The sequence below is a fragment of the Sebastes fasciatus genome, chromosome 18 (assembly GCF_043250625.1).
Source record: "Sebastes fasciatus isolate fSebFas1 chromosome 18, fSebFas1.pri, whole genome shotgun sequence".
Classification (NCBI taxonomy): domain Eukaryota; kingdom Metazoa; phylum Chordata; class Actinopteri; order Perciformes; family Sebastidae; genus Sebastes; species Sebastes fasciatus.
Window position 1 is genome coordinate 23212757 of NC_133812.1, and position 11168 is coordinate 23223924.

At 41.1% G+C, this 11168-nt stretch overlaps 1 long non-coding RNA gene across 1 annotated transcript in view; it reads right to left on the reverse strand.

The window, feature by feature from the left end:
• LOC141756488 (uncharacterized) overlaps positions 1–11168 on the reverse strand; it is a 181940-nt gene that overhangs the window by 113140 nt on the left and 57632 nt on the right. The window lies entirely within an intron of this gene.

The following is an 11168-nucleotide window of genomic DNA, read 5'->3' on the forward strand; positions in this document are numbered from 1 at the left end:
AAAATGTTTGTACATTAAGGAGATTTTGAGAAAAAACACCTTTAAACACTGAAACATACCAGATCAGCACAGCGTTCATGTAAGTAAGATAGCAAATCTTAACCAATCTCAACAGCTAATTTTCTAAACAGTATCAATTAGGACTTCTTGTGGAGTTTACCGAGTTCAAGCTCTGTTTTTATAATCTTTGAGACCAGAGAGGAGTGTGTACATGTCAACATCTCAACGTATCTGGGTGGGTTTGTGTCCTTTTCTTCGGGGTCATAACCCTGAAACAGCTCCCCGTGTTACTCCCTGTATCCCGCTGTTGCCTGGCAACCTCATCAACAGTGCCGCTGATACAAGCCTGGTTTATCTCAACTGTGACTCAAGAGGAGAAACTAAATTTGATATTTAGGGAATCATTTATAACACTTCCCTAACGCGGTTTGGCTTTTATTAATAAAACAATGTTAGATTTTGCCAAAAGAAGCAGCTGTTTGTTGGGAAACACAGTTTTTAAGGAACATTACCGTAATAGCGTCTCATCACTGTTGAGAAAATATGTGAATGGTCAAGTACTGAATACCTTTAATATTTCCTGTTGGATTTTTTACACAAACACTGTCCCACAAAGCTAAACATGAAGATGTTCTATCAAACTTAACTGATCCAGGATGAAGTGAGAGATCAACAACAATGTGAAATGTGGTTTTAAGCTTCAGAAAAAGCTGATACGTAGACCTTGATTTAGGATTGTTTGGTAAAAATCATTTTTAAAGTATTTTTTACTTCTTTTTTTTTAAATGGGGTCATCATGAAAATGGATCATATAGTTCTGGCACCAAAAGACGCTCAAGCATCACCTGAGTAAGTGGACGATGGTGGGTTTACGGACCTGGAAGTCATTCAGTGCACTGATTCACCAACGTACTGCAAGGGGGAAACTTCCTTTCCTCTAAAGTTGAGCATGACGTCAAGCTGTTTCCATACACTGCAGAAGCATTATCACAATCTGCTACCCCACTACCATCATCTATAGGGAGTTTGGTAAATTCAATAAGCTTACAAGCCATTAAAGCCGGTGCAGGTTTCTCCAAATGTTATGTCAGATTAATCCTTTTACCTTAAGCCTGGAAGCCTAACAGTTTTTGTTTGATTTTCAATGTCACAGATGTGAGAAAGAATAGCTGCTTCCAATGTCTGTCAAAATCTCTAAAAGTGATTTTACAGAGCCCTGCTTTTCCTTTTAGTAGCTGAATAAGTCTAGTTGGGACTAAAACAACAACTTTGGAAACAGGTCGCCTATATCGAGCACAGTTTTAATGCTAAAGCCCGAGGATAGAATACCAAACACGACACCACAAATAGGGAAGCTTTAAGTAAACACTTGATTGAATGTCTGCGTGACAGACATTTTAACATCTGTTTTGTCAGACGGATTTAGTAAACAAAGGATTTCTCCCTCTGAGACCAAACACGCCGAGAGGTTCTCAGCGTCGGAAACGCGCCTCACATAAGCCTTTAGACATAAGACTCCCGAACATGTACACATAACCTCTGATGTCCCACTGAACCTCCGATCCCACCGATAACATGAAGTAACATGACAGTCGGGATGTTAACCTCCAGCTGTTGTTCAATGTCAGAATGTCTCAGACGGTCATCAAAAGCATTTAAAAGCAGCAGCATTAGTCATTTGTTTAAAAGCCTAAAATGATGTTTACTAAAGATGTGATGTGAATCTTTACCCTTGTCAGTCAGGACCAAACAAACTCAACAACACATACACAAACAGTGTATGACTTTAACATAGTTCACATCCCATTCCCACCAACAGACAACTTTAACCAAACTATGATGTTTCTTTCATCTTAACCAAGTACTTCCTGTGCCAAACACTTCAGAAAACAGTCATATGAATGAATGAACAGTTTTGGGAGGCAAAAAATCATGCTCATATTTGCCGTTTTGCAAGGAAACGACAAATGACTCATGTCGTTGTTTACTTTGGAGCATTTGTTGGAGCGACTGCTGGGACACTAATATCGTATAACGAGCGGCTCCTGAGTGAGCAGGTGATCAGAGGATTCACTGGACTGTCAGTTGTTCACTCACGTACTAAATAGTTGCTGAAAGACTCACTCAGAGGTTCTTAACCTGTTGGTCGTGGCCCTCGGGGGGAGGTCACATACGGGTCAAAGCAAAGGTTGTTAAAAAGCTGTATGCAGTTTGTCAACATCTGTTCATCTCAGAGTTTTCATTCACATATCTTGAGTTCAGAGGTCAGAGGACCCCTTTGAAATGCCCATGCCAGATTTTCCTCGCCAAAGTTTAGCTTAATTTTGGAGCGTTATTTAGTGCTCCTCCAGACAAGCTAATGACATGGTTGGTACCAATTGATTCCTTAGGTTCTCTGGTTTAATATGATACCAGTGTCTTCACTCTAGCTTTAAAACTAAACCCATTACAACCTCTGACAGACAGAATAGCGGACGTCAGATGGTTAAGAGGTTAATAGTTTATATAATAAAAGAACGATACTTGACGTTCGTGTATCCATACACATAATATTATATCCTGGTAATTTCATATAGACTGTTTATTTATTGAGTTACCAGAAAACATGCTATAACATATATTTATATATATATCGTTATGGAGATTTGAAATTACCTGTATTGTGATCGAAAATATTGGCCATATCGCCCAGACCTACTGTCACGGCAGCTGGATTCTCGCGATGTTACAAGATCACGCAAGGATTGCAGGATCACATATCACACGGAAATCCATCTTGGCAGGTTTCAAGTAATGAGTTTGTGTCTGGCAAGCCATAGCACGGACCAATCAGCGTCCTGTGAAGAGCTACTGGCAGCTACGGGCCTGTTTTAGATGTGTGTAATGACACGGAGAGGCGAATGTTCGTTCTAAACAACAAAGAGGTTAGCGCAGCTGCTGCAGTAGCATCAGTTATAACGGCATGGAGAGTATTTCTTCATTGAAAGAAGAGCAAAGAATGGCACCGAAAGCTTTTCTCGATGCTCTTCTCCCGACTGGCTTCGGCAAAAGTTTCATTGACAGATGGTTCGTCTAATCACCCGCCAAGTATTGTTTAAAAGTGCCTGCCCTTTTCCAAACAGTTTCCAATGACGGCTTCTCACTTGGTTCTGTTTAACAAACCATCTGGCGGTTCAGGTCAGATCAAAGTGGTTCCTAAACATGACGTGCACTTTAGTCTGATCATTAAAATGACCTCAGTCATCATTACACACACTGTAGGGTGGGAACGACAGATTTGACAGTGAGACACCTGAGGTGTGGTGCATATCCTTCAGTAAAACCATTACACCTGATGTAAGCAATCTGAGGATGTTGGGAAGATAGTAGCTTGCCAGGGCGTGGAGTGCCTGTACCTGCAAGAGGCGTGCAAACAAGAACCTCACTTTGCATGTCACTGCCAGGTCCTGATCCACGCCCGTTCTCCGTAACTGCTGGCATATCATCTAATTGTGTGTTACTTGATTTTGACTGTGCAGGTCTGGACCGATCCTGCCCTTTTTGTCCATGCCCCCGTGACTCTGTTTCAACACTGCATTTGTCTTTGCTTTATTTACTCTCTCTGGGAGAAAGCTTCAGGGACATAGCAACATTTACATCACTCCAAATTGTGCAGGAAAAAGTTGAAAGTTGTTCCTAAACAAAACAATGTAACTGTGCTGCACGGGCCTTTTATACAAAGTCCATCAGAATGAGCTATGTGAAAACATCCCTGATGAGCTCAGATTTGCTTTCACTGATGACGCAGGACAAGGAGGGCTATTGTACAGCCTCTTGTTGTGTTGAGTGAGCTGAGAGGCAATCAGAGTGATTTCTGTCCCGCTCTTGGACAGATTAACAGACGGGGCATATGGAACAAGGCTCCCAGGATATTTATGTACGCTAAGGAGGTATGTCAGGAATGAGGACGTGGCAGATGACCTCTCTATATCTCCAAATAAGGCCGGCCGACGGTTGTTTATTGCTGCTTTTGCCCAGGTCACCACAGTTTGTGTTTGTTTACTGGAGGAATGTGTGTGGAGCTGTAAATGACGACCACTGTTTGAAATTCCCCAAAAATGATGTCCATGGTAACAAAGAAATCATGTTTTTTAAACTGCTGCACATGAGACGTCATCTCTGACGTATAGAGCCTGAGGATATGTGATTTTCCACTAGAGGTAATAGATGATATAATGGTCTAATTTGCTGTTAATGCCTCAGCAAACAAGTGCAGAGCACATAGTGATATAATAAATGTGCTAGATTTAGCCAAAAAGCCATCTGCAGTCTCAGAGCAGGTTGAACTGTAAGGACCAAACACAGCACCTCAAGGTTATTTTATGTGATAATAAGGAAATCTAGACTAATAAAGACTTATTCTGAGTACAGCCTCACAGAGCCGCTAGCATGGTGTTAAAACAAAGGAATAGTTCAACTGCAACTTTATCCTACATGACCTGACGTAGGTTTCTGCATAATGAAGCTGCTATATGTATATATACTTCCTTAGAGTCAGTGTATTGACGTTAGTAACTTAGATGGCGGTCAGCACGCTCCGAGTTTGGAGAAGCAGACAGGAGTACCGGCACGAAAGCTAAGCAAAGTACTGCTGTGCACACCACGTTAGTTCGGATACGAAAGTCACACAATAACACAAACAAACTAACCGATCGATGCAGCGGTAGACCAGCAACTCCTGTGTTCTGTGAGATAAAATTACTGTTTTTGTGAAAGGAGGTCTGGTAGCTTTGGAGACAGCAATATAACAGCTTCAGTTACCCGTCGGAAAAGGCTGTCTGATGGCGAGGTAAAGCAGTGAAAATATTCTAAATATAGCGTACACTTGAACTGATAAAGATATTCTTTTAGGTGGCTAAAATATGTTTTTCTGATGCTCCCGTCCACAGTCGCTTTACCTCGCCATCAGACAGCCCTTTTCGACAGGTAAAGCCACCAGACTACATTCATAAAAACAGTAATTTTACCTTGCAGAACACAGGAGTACACACACACAACCCAGGGTCTTCTCCTTGAGGAGGGATTTAATACAGGAGATCATTTAGAAATTAATGAAATCGATAAGGGCTGTGGGTTCACAACATCACTGCACTTGATTGTCCCTAATATTTAATGAATTCAGTGTATGTTGAAGCAAAGTGACAAGTTTAAAAGTTCCCACACTGCAGCCAGTGTAACCACGCTGTTACGAGCATCTTTCTTGTTGCAGTAAACAGCTGGACAACAGCTGCGTTATTGCTAATGGTCAAGACCTGCTTCTGTATTGATTCGCCAAATTTGGGGAGAACATTTTCACTGGGAGCCCCGGTAGAATTAAATAGAATCGGCAGCCAGTTACGCTCTCAGCAGCAATTATATCAGATGATTCAGAACACCCAAACGTCTTTTTTCTCCAGCCCGCTGAGCTCAGGAATGCAAATTACATTGTCCATGGAAGCCCATGAAAAGAAGCTGGCACGCCGTGACCTCCTAATAGGCTGAAGATGGAACTGGATCCAGTGTACATTCCTAGACACTATTAGATATTTAGAAATCACTGAGCACTGGCTGAGCCTGTGGCAAACAATGTCTTTCCCCGGCTAATGGTCCTGGCTCGAGCCCAGTAATGTCATGGGTGAACACTCCAATGAGTAGTTTATTAGGGACTGGTGGGAGCAGGGAGGGGGCCCAGTGAGAGAGAGACGCTCAGGTGGTCATCTGCGGCTCTGCGTCGCAGTAAAATACATTTTGAGTTCAAGAATGCGTCAGATCTAATTGCATCTGTCCCACATGGACCCAAAGTGCAAACGGTCACTTCATTGTTCAGAATTATGAACCAAAACGTACAAAAACGTAACATCCATTATAAATACCTGGCAAGTAGCTATTCTTTTTAATAAGAGGAACGTTTCTTTGCTGACAAGTGAATGCAAATGGGCATAATTTGGCCATTGAAGCTCTGTGTTTGAGTGCTTTGTGCTGGTTAATTGCCGTAAAGAAGCAGAGGGTTGGTGCTGTGTGTGTGTGTGTGTGTGTGTGTGTGTGTGTGTGTGTGTGTGTGTGTGTGTGTGTGTGTGTGTGTGTGTGTGTGTGTGTCTGGGTGCTGTGCATGGAGCAATGACACCAATAATCTCCCAGTGTGACCTCAGGCGAGTGAGTCTCACCCAGCTGGACAACAAACACACACTTCAGCACCTGTATACAGCTCCATGTGTAGGATCGCCCAACTCTAGGACTGCAAATAATCAATATTTTCATTACCAATGTATCTGCAGATTATTTTTTTGATTCACTGATTGACCCAGAGACAATTCTCAATGGTAAAAAAATGGTTAAAATTGGCACCAAATCTGTGTAACAAATGGTATAAACCTAAAAATTGCTGCAACAATTTATGAGACATAATAGACATTTATGACTGGAACAATTTGACACACAGAGCCGAGCTGCATCTCAAATTAATCGCCAGGTTCCCAGCTTTCAGATGATGTACACCACTTCTATGTGACATCTACTGCTGACCTGCTATGTCCCCCCTAAAGATCCCCTGCACCCCCTAAATAAGACAGAAGTGGGTCTATTGTGGGTCTATTGTGGGTCTCAGAGGGTTAATTATGTCTATAAAATGTCCAATAATAGCTCATTTCCATCACGTTTACACGATGCCCAATGTGTGTCTTCCCACTGCGTGTTTTCTTCAACCAATCCAAAAAGAGACACTGATATAAAACAAGGTAAAGCAGCATATATGTCGGCACAGACGGTCATAAATGTTGTGCAGACCTTCACTGACGAAATTTACAACCTTGCAGCCACGTTCATGTGGACGACTAAACAATTTCAACTTCAAATTGCTTCTTTTGCCAGATGAAGTGCTAAATCCAAAGATAGACAAATGGTCTATCACGATGAGATAAAACAGAGAAAAGCAGCGAATGCTACCATTGCTGTGCTCTGACACAGGACCTCTGCTCTCTGATGATGGAGCAGGGAGCAGTAAATGAGTTCATGTCATACTGTAAATATGAGCTGCTGACTGGGGAAAATTCCCCATGTCATCATCTTTGGCGTAATTGCGAGCAGGGCGTGGGAATAACTTCAGCCGGCTGCGATCTCTTCCAGTTGTAGTCGCAGGCTGTAGAAGTGTGACAACTAGATTAAAATATTTTATTGTGATTAATCTCACATTATTTATCTGTTCAAAATGAACCTTAAAAGGGAGATTTGTCAAGTATGTAATACTCTTATCAACATGGGAGTGGATAAATATGCTGCTTTATGCAAATGTATGTATATATCTATTATTAGAAATCAATTAACAACACAAAACAATAACTAATATTGTCCAGAAACCCTCACAGGTACTGCATTTAGTGTAGCTATAGCTTTAAAACTGAGCCCACTACATCCTCCAAAAAGATCAATTGCGTTAATGCGTTAAAGAAATGAATGGTGTTAATACGAATTTGCGTTAACGTGTTATTCTCACGTTAACTTTGACAGCCTATGTGACAACACAAGCAGCAAATCTGAGAAAAATCTGGGGAGAAAATGAAGACATGGTAAAATGATGGACTACAGTGAAAGAGTCAGTGACCCTTGTGGAGAAACAAGAACAACGTCAGCTTACTGTTTATCTCATAAACCAGTGATGCGTCTCTATCATGTATCATTTCCAACAACAGATTAACAAGCTAACCGCAACACAGTCAATCATTCATTTGTGTTTTTCCAAGTAAAGTATGACACAACTACAAGTGTCCACTAGATCTGACTCTGACAGCTGAGAAGAGAACATCTTTCTGTCAACTCTGACAATAAAACTCACACATTTCATCACCTTTCATACCCAACGCTTGAATCATCAGCTCTCTGATGCCAGTTACCCCGGAGCAGAGCAGGCCTGGTTGGGTCAAGACCTGTCATGATGTCAATACTCAGTGATCCTGGTCCTGTAGCTAGATTCAGAGGAAATACAGCCTCAGTGATTGGGCTGTTCTTCTCTTCTTGTTTATTCCTTCCTCTCCTCATTACTCCTCTCCTGTCCTTGTTTAACCTATTTTGTCCTCTTCTTCTTTCTCTTCTCCTCTGCTTCTTTCTCCTTCATTTCCTTATTTCTCATTTATTCTTCTCCCTTGTTTTTCCGCTCCACTCCTCTACTCGTTACTTCTTTTCTTTCCTCGTTTCTCCTCTCCCTTCCTTTCCTCATTACTCCTTTTCTTGTTTGTCATTTCCTGTCCTTGTTTCTCGTATTATTTCCTCATTCACCCTCTCCTCTCCTTTCCTTGTTTCTCATTTCCTCATTCCTTCTATTCCTTATGTATGTACGGTATGTATGTTTGTCATTCCCTACACTTGTTTCTCCACTTCAACTGTTTCTCCTCTTGTTTAGGTTTCCTCTCCACTCCTCATTTCCTTGTTCCTCCTCTCTTTTCCTTGTTTCTCCTTTTCTTGTTCCTCATCTCCTCTTTGTATCTCCTCTCCTTTCCTTATTTATCCTCTCATCTCCTTGTTTGTCCTTGCCTCCCCTTGCTTCTCCTGTCCTCTCTTCTGTTACTCTTCTTCTTTCTTTGTTCCCCCTCTCATCATTCCTCCTTTCCTCATCATTCCTTGTTTTTCTTTTCCTCTCTTTTCCTCTCCACTTTTCCTTTTCACTAATTTTCCTGTTTAAAATCTGTTCATCTTGATTCTTCTCTGCTCGTTACTCCTCTCCTTTCCTTGTTTCCTCCTTTCTCGTTTCCAATTCCCTTTTCTTGTTTCCTCCTTCCTGGTTTCTGATTCCCTTTCCTTGTTTCCTCCTTTCTCGTTTTCAATTCCATTTTCTTGTTTCCTCCTTCCTGGTTTGTAATTCCCTTTTCTTGTTTCCTCCTCCCTTGTTTCTAATTCCCCTTTCTTGTTTCCTCCTTCCTGGTTTCTGAATCCCTTTTCTTGTTCCTCTCCTCTTCTCACTTCCCTGTTTATCCTCTCCTTTCCTCTCAGCTCCGTTTTTCCTTTTCCCTCCTTTCCTCGTCTCTTTCTCCACTCTTCCACTCCTCTCCTCCTGTTAGCCGTGTATTAATAACAGGAAACAAAGGTAAAAAAGAAGAAGGTGCGTGGTGTGCATGCTCAGGCTCACGCTTTAGTGAATGTGTGTGGCAGCATGTGTGTATCCAGACAGATTTCCTCTTGATCCTCTTATTTATATTTCCTCCTGCCAAAAACAGCAGCACATTCTTTTCCTGCACATGTGCTTTCTTCTTCTTCACATTCTGAGCTTACAAAATAACAACCCAACACTAACACGAGCCTTAAAAAAGAGCTAAACACGCTCCTAAACTGTGCATCACTCGATCGTGACTCTCTCAGGTTAACTGACAAATCTCTATCGTTTCATATTCTTATGTTACACCACAGACGACTGTCCTGGCACCTGAGGCATTGACAGTGTGTCCTCTGCAGGCCGAGACAAGCCACCTACAGTCTCCATCAATGGTCCTGATCTGAGACTCTCAGGCACCGGAGGAGTCGGCTCTAACCTCAGGACCCCTCAGGGTAGAGCGTCCAGCCCCAGACGTCTAAACCAGCTCACAGGGACCCAATAAATCCAGCACATGTTTCTGTTCAAGCTCTGAAACCTGTCACATCGCATATAAAGACATGTGTCTTATGCATCAAGTAGATGAATTACATTAGAGGCAGAAGAGGCTTGAGTTTCTCTGTGTGAGTGAACGGCGAAAGGTAGGATTATCTGTCAAAAGTGGATCTGTCTATCATCAGCAGGTAGTCTAAACACCGCCTGTTTTTACACAGCAGAGGACACTTGCTGTCACACTTGCCCCCACTTCTTTCTCCTTCTTTATTACATCTTAATATGTCTCTTTTCTGAAAGGGGAAATATTATGAACCAGATGAAAAATGAAGGGATGAGAAAAGAAAGTGATTAAAACGCCGTATGATTAGGATAACAAATTAACATAAACAGCATATCAGAGCCATTTGCAACCTGATTGAAAAGTGGACAAGAGAATAAAGTGACAGAAATGAATGCAGCTGCTTGATTACTATTGGCTTGATACTGTGTCACATTTAACAGATTGATATTTTCCAACGCTTCAGTGGAAACACTTAAGAGAAATACAGTGGAATTAAGAAGTGTAAATAAAAAGGAAATTCTCCCTATAAACCATAAACAGTGATTTTTCTCAGTCAGTATAAACAGCTTAGTGTGTGTTTGGTTTAGATGATCCAACTAATTGTTGCTAGTATGAAAATACTTCTTGATAAATGGCATTTCTGAGCAGGCGTCTGCGCTGTATGCAAACTGAATTTGTGGTAGCAGACAGCACAGGCATTTCCCTTGCCTCAGTATTGAATTGATTTATTTTCTATATATCTGAATATATTTGTGAGTTATATTTATTTGTTTGTTGTTTTTTGTCTATTCAATTGTTGTGCAATATGATGCAGTTCCAGTTTTTTCTCTGTCCAATTCTGTCCTTAATCCCTGACTATTTTTCATTTTGAAATTGCTTTTTAAAAAATACTATTTCTTAATATAAGGAAAACTCATTTGCCATGGTGACCTGAAATGTTTTTACCTGCCACAGCCAACATTTAGCCTGTATTTGGCAGGTGGCAGGTGCTAATTTAATAATATGCTCGCACATAATCAGAAATGATGTTGAACTATGATGCAACACATTATCTCCAGTTTTTTTCTTTTCAATTTATTCTTTTATTTACAAAAACTCAACAAAAACAGTGGGTAGTGTGAATGTCAGTTCAGGTGTGCTGCAGCACTAAACTGCCTCAGGCACCTCTCCAGTGAACTCACATCAGCTCCTAGTGGTCAGAGCAGGAACTGCAACGAGCTCAGGCTCATAATGAAACTCAGCACTGAAACTCACTACATACATACAGATAGCTGATAGAATGATTCTTAGAGGAACATTTTAGACATAAATTGCATTAAATTAAATAATATGAAACAAAATAATAAGTTGCACAAGTGCATTATTTTAGGTCACAGGCATAATGCATAGGAATAGTATAAGAAGAATGTTGCAGCAAATGATCTTGTTGAATCTGTCTTATTCAACAAGATCATTTGCTGCAACATTCTTCTTATAATATTCCTATGCACTATGCCTCCATCCATCTGCAACTATGCC